Raw genomic sequence first — 13,890 nt, forward strand, 5'->3', positions numbered from 1 at the left:
ATTGATATCAATGACAACATACAATATCATCATGCCATCATACTCTGCACATATGCCAACAATCTCCCCCTTTGGCATTGATGGCAATATACAAAGATATCTCTTCGCTTCACATCTTCTCCCCCAATACTGCAGATATCTTCTCGGCTTCACATCTTCTCCCCCTTTGACAACAATGCCAAAGTGAAGGCATAGACATCTATGTTCTACTATGCTGCTCCCCCTAAGGAGTAGCATCCTTCAACACACCAATCCTGAAAGAAATATATATCAATGTAAGTCCTGACTAATGTGGAGCACACACCTTTAGTTCACCTCTTGAAGGGGCAACACCCCTAATTTACCTCTCAAATAGGTAAAGGTAGCCTTCGGTAGAGGCTTGGTGAATATGTTTGCTAACTGCTCCTTACTGGAAACATGTTCAAGTACAACTTCTTTGTTCTGAACCTTTTCCCTTAAGAAATGATACTTAAGCTCAAAGTGTTTGGTTCTAGAATGTAAAACTGGATTCTTGGAGATGTTAATCGCACTTGTGTTGTCACAAAATATACTTACCGGTTTAGATACAGGAATTTCAAAGCCATTTAATATATGCTTCATCCAAATTGTCTGGGTGCAGTTCATAAATGTTGCAACATACTTCACTTTTGCTGTAGACTGAGAGATATAACTCTATTTCTTACTCATCCATGAGACTAGTCTGCCACTAAGAAAGAATGTACCACCGGTTGTTCTCTTCCGGTCGTCCACATTACCAGCCCAGTCAACATCTATAAACACTTTTAGGTTGAAATCATTAGTGTATGGATACCATAATCCATAGTCAATAGTTCCCTTCAGATATCTCAGAATCTGCTTGACTGCTACCAAGTGGGATTCTCTTGGACTTTTCTGGAACTGTGCAGTAATGCCCACTGCATGTGCAATGTCCAGTCTGCTATATACTACATAGTGCAATTTACCAATCATTGATCGGTATTCCTTCTCATTTACCAACCTTGAGTCATCCTCTTTTGATAATTTACGACCGGTCACCATCGGTGTACCAACTGGTTTGTTGTCTTCCATGCCAAAGGTCTTCAACACCTCTTTGACATATTTGGACTGAGTGATAAAGATTCCATCTTTCATTTGTTGAATCTCTAGTCCAATGAAGAACTTAATCTCCCCTATAAGTGACATCTCAAACTCCTTTTTCATCTCATCAGCAAAATCATGACTCATCTTGTCATCTCCTCCAAAGATTATGCCATCAACAAATACCTCATAGATCAGAATTTGATCTCCTTCTGACTTCAGGTAGATATTACTATCCTCACTTGTTCTCTCAAATCCAATCTTCACAAGATGGGAGTGTAAGCATTCATACCATGCTCTAGGTGCTTGATTTAGTCCATACAAGGCCTTATGTAGCCTACACACCATGTCACTGTCTTTTGATAGGGAAAACCCATCTGGTTTCTCTATATACACCTCCTCTTCTAGTATTCCATTTAGGAATGTAGACTTTACATCCATTTGATATACTTTGAATCCCTTGAATGCTGCATATGGAAGAAGCATACGAACTCCTTCCAATCTAGCTACTGGAGCAAAGGTTTCTCCATAGTCTTCTCCTTCTTCTTGGGCATATCCTTTACACACCAATCTGGATTTGTTTCTAACCACTGAGCCATCTTCATTCAGCTTATTTCTGAAAACTCATTTGGTGCCAATGACATTTTTATGGTCTGGTCTAGGTACCAAAGATCATGTACCATTCTTTTCTATTCGGTCAAGTTCCCCTTCCATTGCCTTGATCCAGTCTTCATCTTCATGTGCCTCTCTGAATATTTTAGGCTCAAATTCAGAGATCATGCAAGAGTTTTCTCTGACCTTTCTTCTTGTAAGGATTCCTGCATCCTTGTTTTCTATGATCTGCTTTAGATCATGATTCTAACTTTACATACCTAGGAATGATCTTGGTTGTTTCCTCTTGCTTTTCTTCTTCATCCTCATCTTCATCAGCATCAACATCTACCGGTGTAGGAGTACTGTTACTGGTGCTAGGCTGCTTTGTAACCGGTTCCCAGAAGGTTACAACTGGTTCATCTCCTACTTGCTCACTGCCAATTTCCTCAGATTTCTCAGAGGTTTCATCAACTCTAACATTGATGCTTTCAACAATTCTCTGAGTCCTATTGTTGAAACATTTGAGAGCTTTTCTCTTTGTGGAATATCCTAGGAATATTCCCTCATCACATTTAGCATCAAACTTGCTCTGATGTTCACTCCTTTTGATATAACATTTACTACCAAACACTTTGAAGTAGCTTACCACTGGTGTCTTACCAATCCAGTACTCATAAGGTGTTTTATCCTTACCCTTTTTGATGAGTACCCAGTTCATTGTGTAGACTGCAGTGCTCACTGCTTCCCTCCAAAAGGTGTGAGCAACCTTCCCTTGGATCAACATAGTTCTAGCTGCTTCAACCACAGTCCGGTCGTTCCTTTCTGCTGGGCCATCCTGCTGTGGAGTCCGAGGGGCAGACAGTTTCCTCTTGATGCCATTCTCTTCACAATATTTGTTGAATTCACCGGAAGTGAATTCTCCTCCTTGATCAGTTCTTAAGCACTTAATCCTCTTACAACTTTCTTTTTCTACCAGTGCTCTGAAGGCTTTGAACTTTCCAAAAGCTTCAGATTTGTCCTTCAAGAATGTGACCCACATCATTCTTGAGCAATCATCAATGAGAATCATAAAATACCCATCTCCCTGCACACTCCTAGTTTTTATAGGACCACACAAATCAATATGCACAAGATCAAGTAAATTGTCTGCAGTGAAAGGTTTACCTTTGAAGGTTGAGGAAGACATTTTCCCCAGTTGACACTCTCTGCACAAAGGATTCTCCGATTTTCTCAGCATAAGCAATCCTCTAATTGCCTTGATCTTACTGGCCTTCACAATATTATCAAAGTTTACATGGCATAGTCTCCTATGCCATATCTAGCTATCCTCAAACTTAGCCATTAGACATGTACTAACATTAGCATTTAGCTGAAATAGGTTGCCTTTGGTCTACATACTGGTAGCCATCAGTTCACCATTCTTTCCTTTGATTTTGCATACTCCATTTTTGAACTCCAGAGTGATTCCATTATCATTCAGTTGAGCAACACTCAAAAGGTTGTGTTTGATACCTTCTACCCAATACACATTGTCAGCACTGCTTCTTCCATTCAGAGAGATAGACCCTCTGCCTTTTACCATACATGGTGCATCATTACCAAAATGAACCACACCACCATCATACTCTTCCAGAGATAGAAACTTACTTCGGTCACCAGTCATATGGTGAGAACAACCGCTATCAATAATCCACTCATTGGAATTATCAAAGCGGGAGACAAGAGCCTTCTTGTCTGACACATCTTCCTTGATTGCTACAAATAGAATATCTTCATTTTCTTCATCTTCTGATTCCTCATCAATGACACCTTCATCAACTACTACAAAACACTTTCTCCGGTTTCCTCCTTTGAACTTCTTGAACCTCTCCGATTTGTCCTTGTTGTCACCATTAGGGCAGTTTACAACAATGTGTCCTATCCGGTTACAAGAAAAACATTTCAAAGGAATCTTACCTCTGTATTTACCGGTTCCTTTGGGAAGTCTCTTGGCAAGAAGAGCTTCAAATTCCATCAGGATCTCCTCATCATCCATTTCTCTACTTTGTCTTGGTTCACCACTGGTACTAGCTTCTTTGCCTTTTCTAGATGGTGCAATAGATGCTCTATAGGCTAATTCAGTCTTCTGAATACTACCATCATAATTATTTAGCTCATAAGTTGTTAACTTTGCAATGATGGAGTCCAGGGATACCTTTATCTTGTCTACAGACCTCAACTCTTGAATAGAAACAACCCTTATTGCATAGACCAATAATAAGGATCTCAAAACTTTGCTAACAACATTGGAATCTTCCATTTTGTCACCTACACTCTTGATATCTCCAACAACAATTTTGATTCTTATTCCATATTGCTGAATGGTCTCTCCCTCAACCATCCGCATGTCTTCAAACTTTCCCCTAAGGCTTTCTTCCTTAGCTTGTTTCACATGCTCATCACTGCCATATATATTCTCAAGGGCATCCCATACTTCTTGGGATTCTCTTTATCCTGAACATCAATAAACTCAATGTCAGATTAACTGCTAATTAGGACTTCCATGACTTGCCCATTCTCCTGAATCTCTCTCTTTTGATCATCTGTGAGAGTACCAGTAGGGATAACATAAGCATTCTCAACATAGCTCCAGTGTTGAGCACCCATGCTTCTGATGTATATCTTCATTCTGTCCTTCCATATTTTAAAGTTATCTTTGTTGAACTTTGGACCTTCCCTCTTCATCATTAGAGTAGGATCTTTACCTCAAGCGGTTAAGCTTACAACACAGAGGACCAGTAGGATGCTCTGATACCAATTGATGAATCAATGATGAACAGTTAGTACCAAACTGGTACTAAGAGGGGTGGGGGGGTGAATCAGTACTGACAAAAACACTTTTCCTTGAATTGGTTTGACTGAGAACACTATACTTGATTGGAAAGCAATAGCACCGGTCTAAATCAGATTACTATCGGTTCAACACAGTAAAAATGTGAAAGACATAAATCAGTAACTCTTGGCTTTCCACACAATCTAACATCATATTTCCACTTCACCCATATACATACACTAGTAACGCATCAACAGAATGTAAAGACTTACTGATTCAACATGCTTTACCGCTTGACAGAGAATAACAAAGCATCACATGAAAACATCACACATAACACACATATTTTTCACGTGGAAACCCAACTGGGAAAAACCACAGTGGGGATGAATACCCACAAGCTGTTCTTTGAACCCTTTTGAAGTCCGCTCTATTAGGAGTCTAGTCCGGTTAAAGATTTTACAATAGGTTCTGTTAGGAACCGATTCTGCTAGGGATCACCTGGTTAAGGGATGGCTAAAATACTCGGTTAAGGGTTAAACCCTGTTAAAGGTTACCTTGTTAGAGGATTTTAAGAACTCAATGATTCTGAGTCACCCTGTTAAAGGATTTACAACAAGCTAGTTAAAGCTACCCTATTAAGGGATTTTCCAACTGTTGAAGTGGTTAGAGGTCAACAGGTATTACAATGATCTGGTAACAACACTCAATGCCAATGTAGATCCGCTTTAGTTCCTTCCTTCTGCAATCACACTCTACAGGTATCTATTCTCTTATTTGGTCTAGCAAGAATCACGTATCTCTCCACTTCGATACACACACAACATTTGCCAACAACCTCAACATGAAAAACAACATCGACCTTATAGGAAACAGATAGGTCGGTAGCATTATCCGTAAACCCTAAAAATTTAGGTTAAGCAATTCAATCGGTTCAATCCTAATTGTTGAACATATTGTATTAATAACAACAGTCTTGAACATATCTCAAGACGTTCTCCATCATTTGTTCTTCACTGCTTCTAGGAGGTTGATAACCAATCACGCGTTCTCCACTGTTTACAGAGACTTCACACATTCCCGAGATAGATAGGATCAATCTCCTTCATGCAAGATCCTTCACGCGCACAAGGCTGACGTGGCAACACAATCTGTTCTTCATTACAATGCTAACTCATCACATGATGTCATCAATTGAATCACACAGGCATAGAACACTTCAACTGGAAACCCTGAAGCTAAGACTACCAACTGGTAGTCATACCATATGAAACCTTGATACAAAACATTCCATATACCGGTTCACATTCCAACATATCGGTTCACTTGGACAAACATACCGCTTCACTTTTTCACATATACCGGTTCACAACATCATACTGGTTCTCTTGCAAGTTGCTTACTTCAATATACCAGTTCATTCTTCAGCATATTGACATCAATGACAACATACAATATCATCATGTCATCATACTCTGCACATATGCCAACATATTCTAACTTTGTTAATTTTACTATAGTGGTTAAATTTAGATTAGCTTAGACTTTCAACTACTCTGCATCTAAAATGATTCTTATATTATAGTTGGATTTTTTTTGAATTATGTATTGATTACAAATATCTTGTTCATTCAAGCATCAAGATGAGACCAATACAAGCTCCTCATGAGAAAACACTTAGAAATCATTTATGGTAGACCAAGATTCACTACTTAGAAATCCCCTTTTATTTAGAGACCACCTCCACATTAGAAGCCAACTATGAAAGACCGAGAGTCACAACTTAGAATTCCACTTATGTCTCCACATGGGAAATTGAACTTGGGTCTCCACAATGAAAACTCAATGTTTTAACCATTTAAGTTCAACTCCTTGGACTATATTTGGACTGAGATAATGATATCTTGGTTTTATTTGGTTAGATTTTATATTTGCATGAGTTATTTGTAGGGTAGCTTATTGTAATTTATTTTAATGTTTACATTCAAAAACAACCAATCGATAAAACATAATTCAACAATTAAAAAAAATAGTTGTACAATAAATAGAATTTATTGAATGAATTTGATGGGAGAAAAATCACTTAAAGTTTATTGACATGGCTCATCTTAATAAGCTTTTTAAGTAAGCTCTTTGAAATAACACAACAAAACCTTGACTTTATTTGTACATAAATTAATCCCCCACACACAATGAACACACACAATCCAAACATTCCCAATATTTGTTGGTAATCCTTCAATATAAAGATTACTTGTGTGAACCATTTGTGAATAATAGTGGTAATCCAATATTTATGAGCCCAACTTCCCATAATATTATGCCATATGTTGATACATTCTCTCAAAATTTCCTTAAGAATTGATGGGAAATGACATTGGTTTGCAAATTTCACCATTATATTTAAGGATGTGAATGTAAATCCTATATATATCATGTGAATATAATAATCATGTATATCAAATTATGAATCTCATAAAAATGCACATAAAGTAAATATTCAAACAAAGAGAATATAACAAGAGTAATGGACCTTACATAAGTGTCATAACTAGTTTTGTATAGTCTCTCCATGGAAAATTACAAAATAGAGGAAAATAATAATATAAATAGCTTTTATTCAACAAGTGAAAAGTAGGTGCAAAATACTTTTGGAAAAATGTGTGTTGTTCATCTTGCATAATGCCATAATGCTATAATGTAAAAATTAATATTATTTGTAGTGCACCTAGGGGATCTAGGATGCATGCATCACATGGGTTGCACATTCTTGGGAGAACTTTATATGTCATATGTAACATTGGGATGAATATTTGATGTGGCTTTGTACCTTGGAAAAATATTTAATATTAGGAAAACTTAGTAACAAAAATTAATTGAGGGGGAAATAGTTATGTAAGATCATGGTATTGGACACATGGTTTATGTAATTCCACAATGATTTTGTGCAACCTTATTTCTAATAAAGAAACCACATGAATAGTTATTCAGGTTGACTATCATAATATTTCACTTGTTGGCCAAGGTTAATTGAGCATCTCTTATAGGTCGCATAGGTGAGGAGAGGTAGCATGGATTGAGATGTATGGTTACAAAACTATTATTGGCTTTATTCACATGAAATGCATATAGAGATCTTGGTGTTTCATTGGTATTTGTGGAGATTACAAATTTATTATATGTTTATTCATGATAATTATTGAGTATGGATACTTTTGAAGGCTAGGATTTCCCCTCATGGATTTTTCCCATAGTATGTCTTGTGTAATCTTGATGGTGCGTTTTGTCTATTTACATTGCAAAATTTGAATACTTGTTTGTATGACTTTGTCTTATGGGTTTATACTAAAATAGTTCTATATAGCTGCAAATCTCCTTTCATTTGGCATCAAATCTTGATTTTCAAGTCATGGGAGGAGATCTCCCTAGTAATGTTAAACCTAGGAAGTAGTAGATTTTAGGCATAGTTGAATCCATGGATTTGCTAGAAAATAATGAAGGAATTTTCAAGGTTACATATGTGTTTACAAACTTGGGTTGTTGCAAATTAGGGATTTGATGGATATTTGACAAGTGAGTTTTCTTTGTGCTCTTTTTGTGAGGTTTGGGGGTAATATTTTTCTAGAGATCTCTTGGATAAAATAGCTCTTATTATTAAATGTGCTAGTTATTTGAGTTGTGAACCCTTAATCTATTAGGTGAGTCTCCCAAGTACCAGGGGTGTTGAGCCTAGGAAGAGTATCATGAAACCAATGTTCATGTTGGGCAACTTAGGACCAATTATTGAGGTAGGCAAGACCTCCTTCACTTTTAGTTCTACAAGACCAAGGGGGTTTCCCTAACATGTTGAATTAATTATTACTACAAATCTTGAACAAATATCTTACTACAAACTATACCCATTACATAGTGTATATGTATATTGATGTCATAATATACCTATGTGTTAGTTTGACAATCAAGGCTCCACACCTTTATACAATAGAAAAGATTATCAATTATATATTTTTTAGATATTGATAGAAAAACCATTATTAGTTTTATACACTTCCACCTAAAAGTTGGAAAAACCTATGCAACACAATTGAAATAAATTTTCTGATGGTTGAATTATTTTAAAGCATTAGGGTGATGAGAAATATAGTAAATATCAAAAGGATACCAACTCCAATAGGGAAATAAAGTCATGAATTCATTCAAAATGTGCAATGATTAAAACCATACTCTAAGACACTTTGATGAAGGTTTTGTTGAAGACTATGTCTCTCGAAATACATAAGTAAATTAGGTTCTACATATGAACTCAAAAAAATATTAGAATTCATAAAATATTAAATAAGTATACTTAATTATCCATGCACAAACTTGAAAAATTTATTTGATTATTATGAAAAGATGTTATGCAAAATCTTTATAGGGTTTTTACAGTCAGATTGTTGATAAAATTATCATACATAGATTTGTAAATAAGAATAATATCAATAGAGACACTCAATCAATATAAATTCCACTCTTTAAAATTGTCCTAGATCATCAAAATATAATAAAAATGCCTTTCCCTTCATCAATATAGAAACCACAAGTCTCTAAATGTATCTTTTGCTTAGTTATTCTCCATCCAAACTATATTTCCCATCCTTTGTAAAAATTAAAAGAAGGCTTGTATATCCATTGTAGGTTAGAATAAGATAGGAAACATGAGCATATGTATAGGAAATCCTAAAAAATCCATTATTTTAGTTGTTGCAATGGGCATCCATGCCTCCATGTCAAATTTTTATTATTTCATGTCCTTTGTAATGCCCGCCAAAATACCCTAGAGAAATACACTAACTAACATGCAAATAGAGTTTTTTTTTTATTTTTATTAAAACATATACTAATGCAACATAATCAACTAACTACTCATATGCATCTTACATCCATTAAATGATATACAATTACCCATCATGAACATAATCACCAATCATGATACACAAGCGGAAATAAAACACAATATAACATCTATCTTCCCTAGGGTAAATCAACGCCATTACTTACACTACTAATCATAAGCATCGACATCATAATTACAACTAATATAGTACACACTACTTATATTATCAACTATTCTTTCCATGCAGATATACAAGATCATTTCTAATCTATCTATCATAAATCAGATCTTTATTAATGCAACTACCAATTAACCTCATTAGGTTCATTTTAAAACACCATTACAAATATTCCTAATCCCAATCATTTACTCTATTACCAATACTAATTACCACGTTATTAATCCATTCCTTAAACTATAATAGACATGCATACACCACTAAATGCATAACCATAGAGCCAATTTTATTTTCCATTAATGAATCAGTCACAAGATACACATGATACATCAATATGTCCACTACTATACCATCTACTACACAATAACCAATTACATAGAGGAGCATAGTTCTTTTAATCTCAAATACAATTACATCATGAATCCAATACATACATATGCCATGTAAAATATATACAACAATCTGCTACAAGTATCCATCCATAGCTAAGAAGACATGAGATCTACATCCACACAAAAGAATCCAATGAAGAACATCCCAATGGAAGAAGGCATCAAACCACCCGACCATGTGGAATCATAAGGAACCACCCCTCATGCTAGGAGATGACATAAGATCCCACTCACACTCTAGATCTAGGCTGACACCTAACAACCAAAGGATAAAACAATACTAACGCAAGGATGCAAAACATAAAATCTCCAATACAAAACCTCCAGAGGCAAGTCATCAAATCAAGACTTAAGGCACTAGGACCTACATGTAGGGAAAAGAGTGTCATCACATGTGACAAATGAGAACCTGCGCACCTGTCCTGGCCATCCTAGATGCACATGTGAAGCTATCTGAACCTGTATGGAGTTAGAGAGATTAGCTTACCTAGGTTACCAAGGCCTTCCCAATCCTATCCTAGTTCACCATCACTGGGCAAGGCAGAAGGGCCACCAACCATTTCTTATCTTATTAAGGTAAACTATTCTACCCAAACCCCAATAATTATTAATTAAGTTATCACTTGATTACAAAGTCAAACTCCCAATGAGATACTTTGGCAATCTAGACTCTGGTTAACATGACCGTCTACTCCATGCAATCCTAGTCACTCACTTGGAAGCCCACTCTCCCCCTAGCATACACCTAGACCTTAGGAAAACAACAAAGCAATGCATTAAATATCTCCACATAACCATGGGCTCACAAAAATACAAGACTTGGTAAACCAAGATGTTAAATCAATCCAACAACATCCCATGCAACATGGAAACCTCTTAGGCAAATGCAAGAATCCGACATAAAGGAATATAACCAAGGAGCCCGGCTATAAGATAAACTCATACATTAGCCAAATAGTCAAAATAACCAATAATCAATCAATAAAAAAAACTTGGAATACCTCAGGTATCAGAAATAGCCTTTGGGTATCCAGAAAACCAAGTCAAAAATCTCAAAAATCATAAAAATTGACAAACCAGACAAAATAACGCATATGTCGGATCCTGCAGTGCATTTACTAATTTCTGTAGCACCTTTGACTAACAGTTGTAAAGTGGAAAATTGGACCCTAGTGACTCCCCACCTAGGAGAGAGAAAGGAAGTCACTAGGATAATTTTCACTTGGAGGAACTTTACATTCAAAAGAGGGGCTTGAATTCACTAGATCCAAATCCAAGGGAAACAAGGATGTGAATTCCAAGTGGATTGCAAGGGTTGAAGTGTGATTTACCCTCTTTTGTAAATGAGAAAGTTGATTTGTTGACGCAAAACAGAGAGGAAATGAGTGAAATGAAGAGCTACCGGTTCGAGATCGTGCTATAACTTCGGATCTGAGCTAATTAGATTGATACGGATCTGCCTTGCAAATTTGGAGAAAACTCGTCAAGACCGTGGCGGGAGCATACTTGGTCTTCCACAAAATCTGCGAAATGAAAAGGGTTCTTCCGTCTCTGCAAATGAAGCCCAAACCCGCAATTACAACCACGCACCTGTAACCTACACATAGAAAAGAGAGGAAAAGGGGTTGTAGATAGGGATTTGCCTCAGTCAAACCCTAATTGAGGAATCAACCTTGAAAGAAAGTAATTGCAAATGCTTGAATGTAAACAATGGAAATGTATACCTTGTAGATCTGCAACTTGTTGATGATGATTGCTTTGCTTCTTGAATGTAATCACAAGTGTTGCATGGAATGACATGTAACATGACAAAACCCTAACACACATATATTCTTGCAAATGAATGTTGTAATGTTGCTCCAATGGATGAATGAAGAAGACTTGAATTCTTGAATGCTTGATGATTTATATCTTCGCCTATGCTTGCTTATGATCCACTTTGATTGAATTAACCTCCCATTCCTCCTTATGCAAATGAGAAATCTAACTCCTTTTTATACATGCCTCTTGAAGATTAATTCATCTCATAAAAGGCCAACATTGGGGAGATTTAGGATCCCGAAGTGTAGATGGGGCCAGGGGGACTTATATTGGGGCCACCCTAAGAGGGTGGGACAGGGGCACCACGCCCTTGTCCTACCCTACCTTGGGGCTCAGACAAGGTCCCGAGGCTATCTCAGGGCTCAAACATGAAGGGGTCAAGGGGTGAAAATGTAGAAAGGGGTCTCAGCTCGGAAGGAGGATGTCTTCGCAAGGTGAGGACCTCAAATATGGTTAAAATTGCAGGAGGCACAATTTTATGACACTACATTTAGCCCCCACTTTAGCGGGAGTATGGCTTACACCACTACTACTGGTAAAGTAGAAGAAAAGAGAGATGAAGATGAGAGATGCAAAGAAAGATCACAAGGAGTATAAGATGTCGCTAATCTTGAGGAACAAAAGCCCTCAATTATAGGATCTTAACTCACTCAAACATATGCAAGAGCACACAAAACAAAAAGAACAAGACACACAAAATGAAAAAAAAGCACAAAAGACACACAACAGACACAAGACACAAGACGACAAACCAACTAGCCGAAGAGACCTCGATATTCAGATGTCTCAACAACTAATCAAGACACAAAGACCAATGCCATCACATAAACATAAGCAATCACATAAAAGAGAAAAGCTGACATCATCCATGAACCATCGATAGAAAAAATATGAGTTCATGAGAGGAAGAAGAGAGAGGACATGAATACACACTTTGGTTATCCATGAGAAGAAAGGTGAACAAGAGAGAAACCATGGACATCTCGCCCCTAAAACTAGGTGATCCATGGAGAGAAGGACATGGAAATCTAGCTCCCAGAGCCTGTCTGGGTGATCCATGTAAGGGAGGAGAGTGAGAAAACCATTAGTTCCACCCAACCTCAAGCACGTGTGTGTACAAGTGAGGTTCAAAGGGCCTCATAGGAGTCTATGTCCAAGTACACTACAACCTATATAAGATATATAGTACAAGTGTCAAGAAAGACGTGATATCTCACTCTAAGAGTCTATGCTCTGGTTCTAAGAATAATCACCCTGCAATAAGTGGCATCATCTCACTCTAAGAGGCTATGCTCTAGTTCTGAGAATGACCCATTAGACAAGAGAAAAGTGATGACATCTTTCTCTAAGAGGCTTCCCTCTGGTTCCTAGATTGTCCCACTGTACAAGAAAAGTGATGACATCTTTCTCTAAGAGGATTCCCTCTGGTTCCAAGAATGTCCCACTGTACAAGAAAAGTGATGACACCTTGCTCTAAGAGGCCACCCTCTGGTTCCAAGAATGTCCCACTGTACAAGAAAAGTGATGACATCTTGCTCTAAGAGGCTTCCCTCTGGTTCCAATAATGTCCCACTGTATAAGAAAAGTGATGACACCTTTCTCTAAGAGGCCACCCTCTCGTTCCAAGAATGTCCCATTGTACAATGCATGAGAGAAGTATTGTACAAAGGAGCAGTGTGGGTGCCCCCCCTTAAGATGTCAACATAGGTTGATGTTGATATCTTAAGGAAAGTAGAACAAGGATACCCACCTTCAACACAAAGAAGATATCGTTTATGTAAGAATGCCATAAATCCAAGCAAGAGAGGGAATACTCTTCAAGCAAGGATAAGATAGTTGAAAAGATATATCTTGCTATAAGTGTAAAGGTGATCCTTGGAGGAGAAGAGATCTTTTTTCAAAAGACATCTACCCCCAAGAGGAGTTGTCTTAGACAAATATAACATCTTCTAGAACAAATAAGAGAACAAGAATGCAATCCTTCCTCCTATTCCTAGATGAAAGGGATTCTTGATGAAGGATGACTCACTTAGCCCCAAGAGGGATGGGTGAATTTATCATATATGTACATTACCAAGTGGAAAAGAGGTTGTAATCAAGGACTTACACCTATTGTATAAGAGAGAATCCTTGAGAAAAC

The sequence above is a fragment of the Cryptomeria japonica genome, chromosome 4, assembly GCF_030272615.1.
Source record: "Cryptomeria japonica chromosome 4, Sugi_1.0, whole genome shotgun sequence".
NCBI classification, from domain to species: Eukaryota; Viridiplantae; Streptophyta; class Pinopsida; order Cupressales; family Cupressaceae; genus Cryptomeria; species Cryptomeria japonica.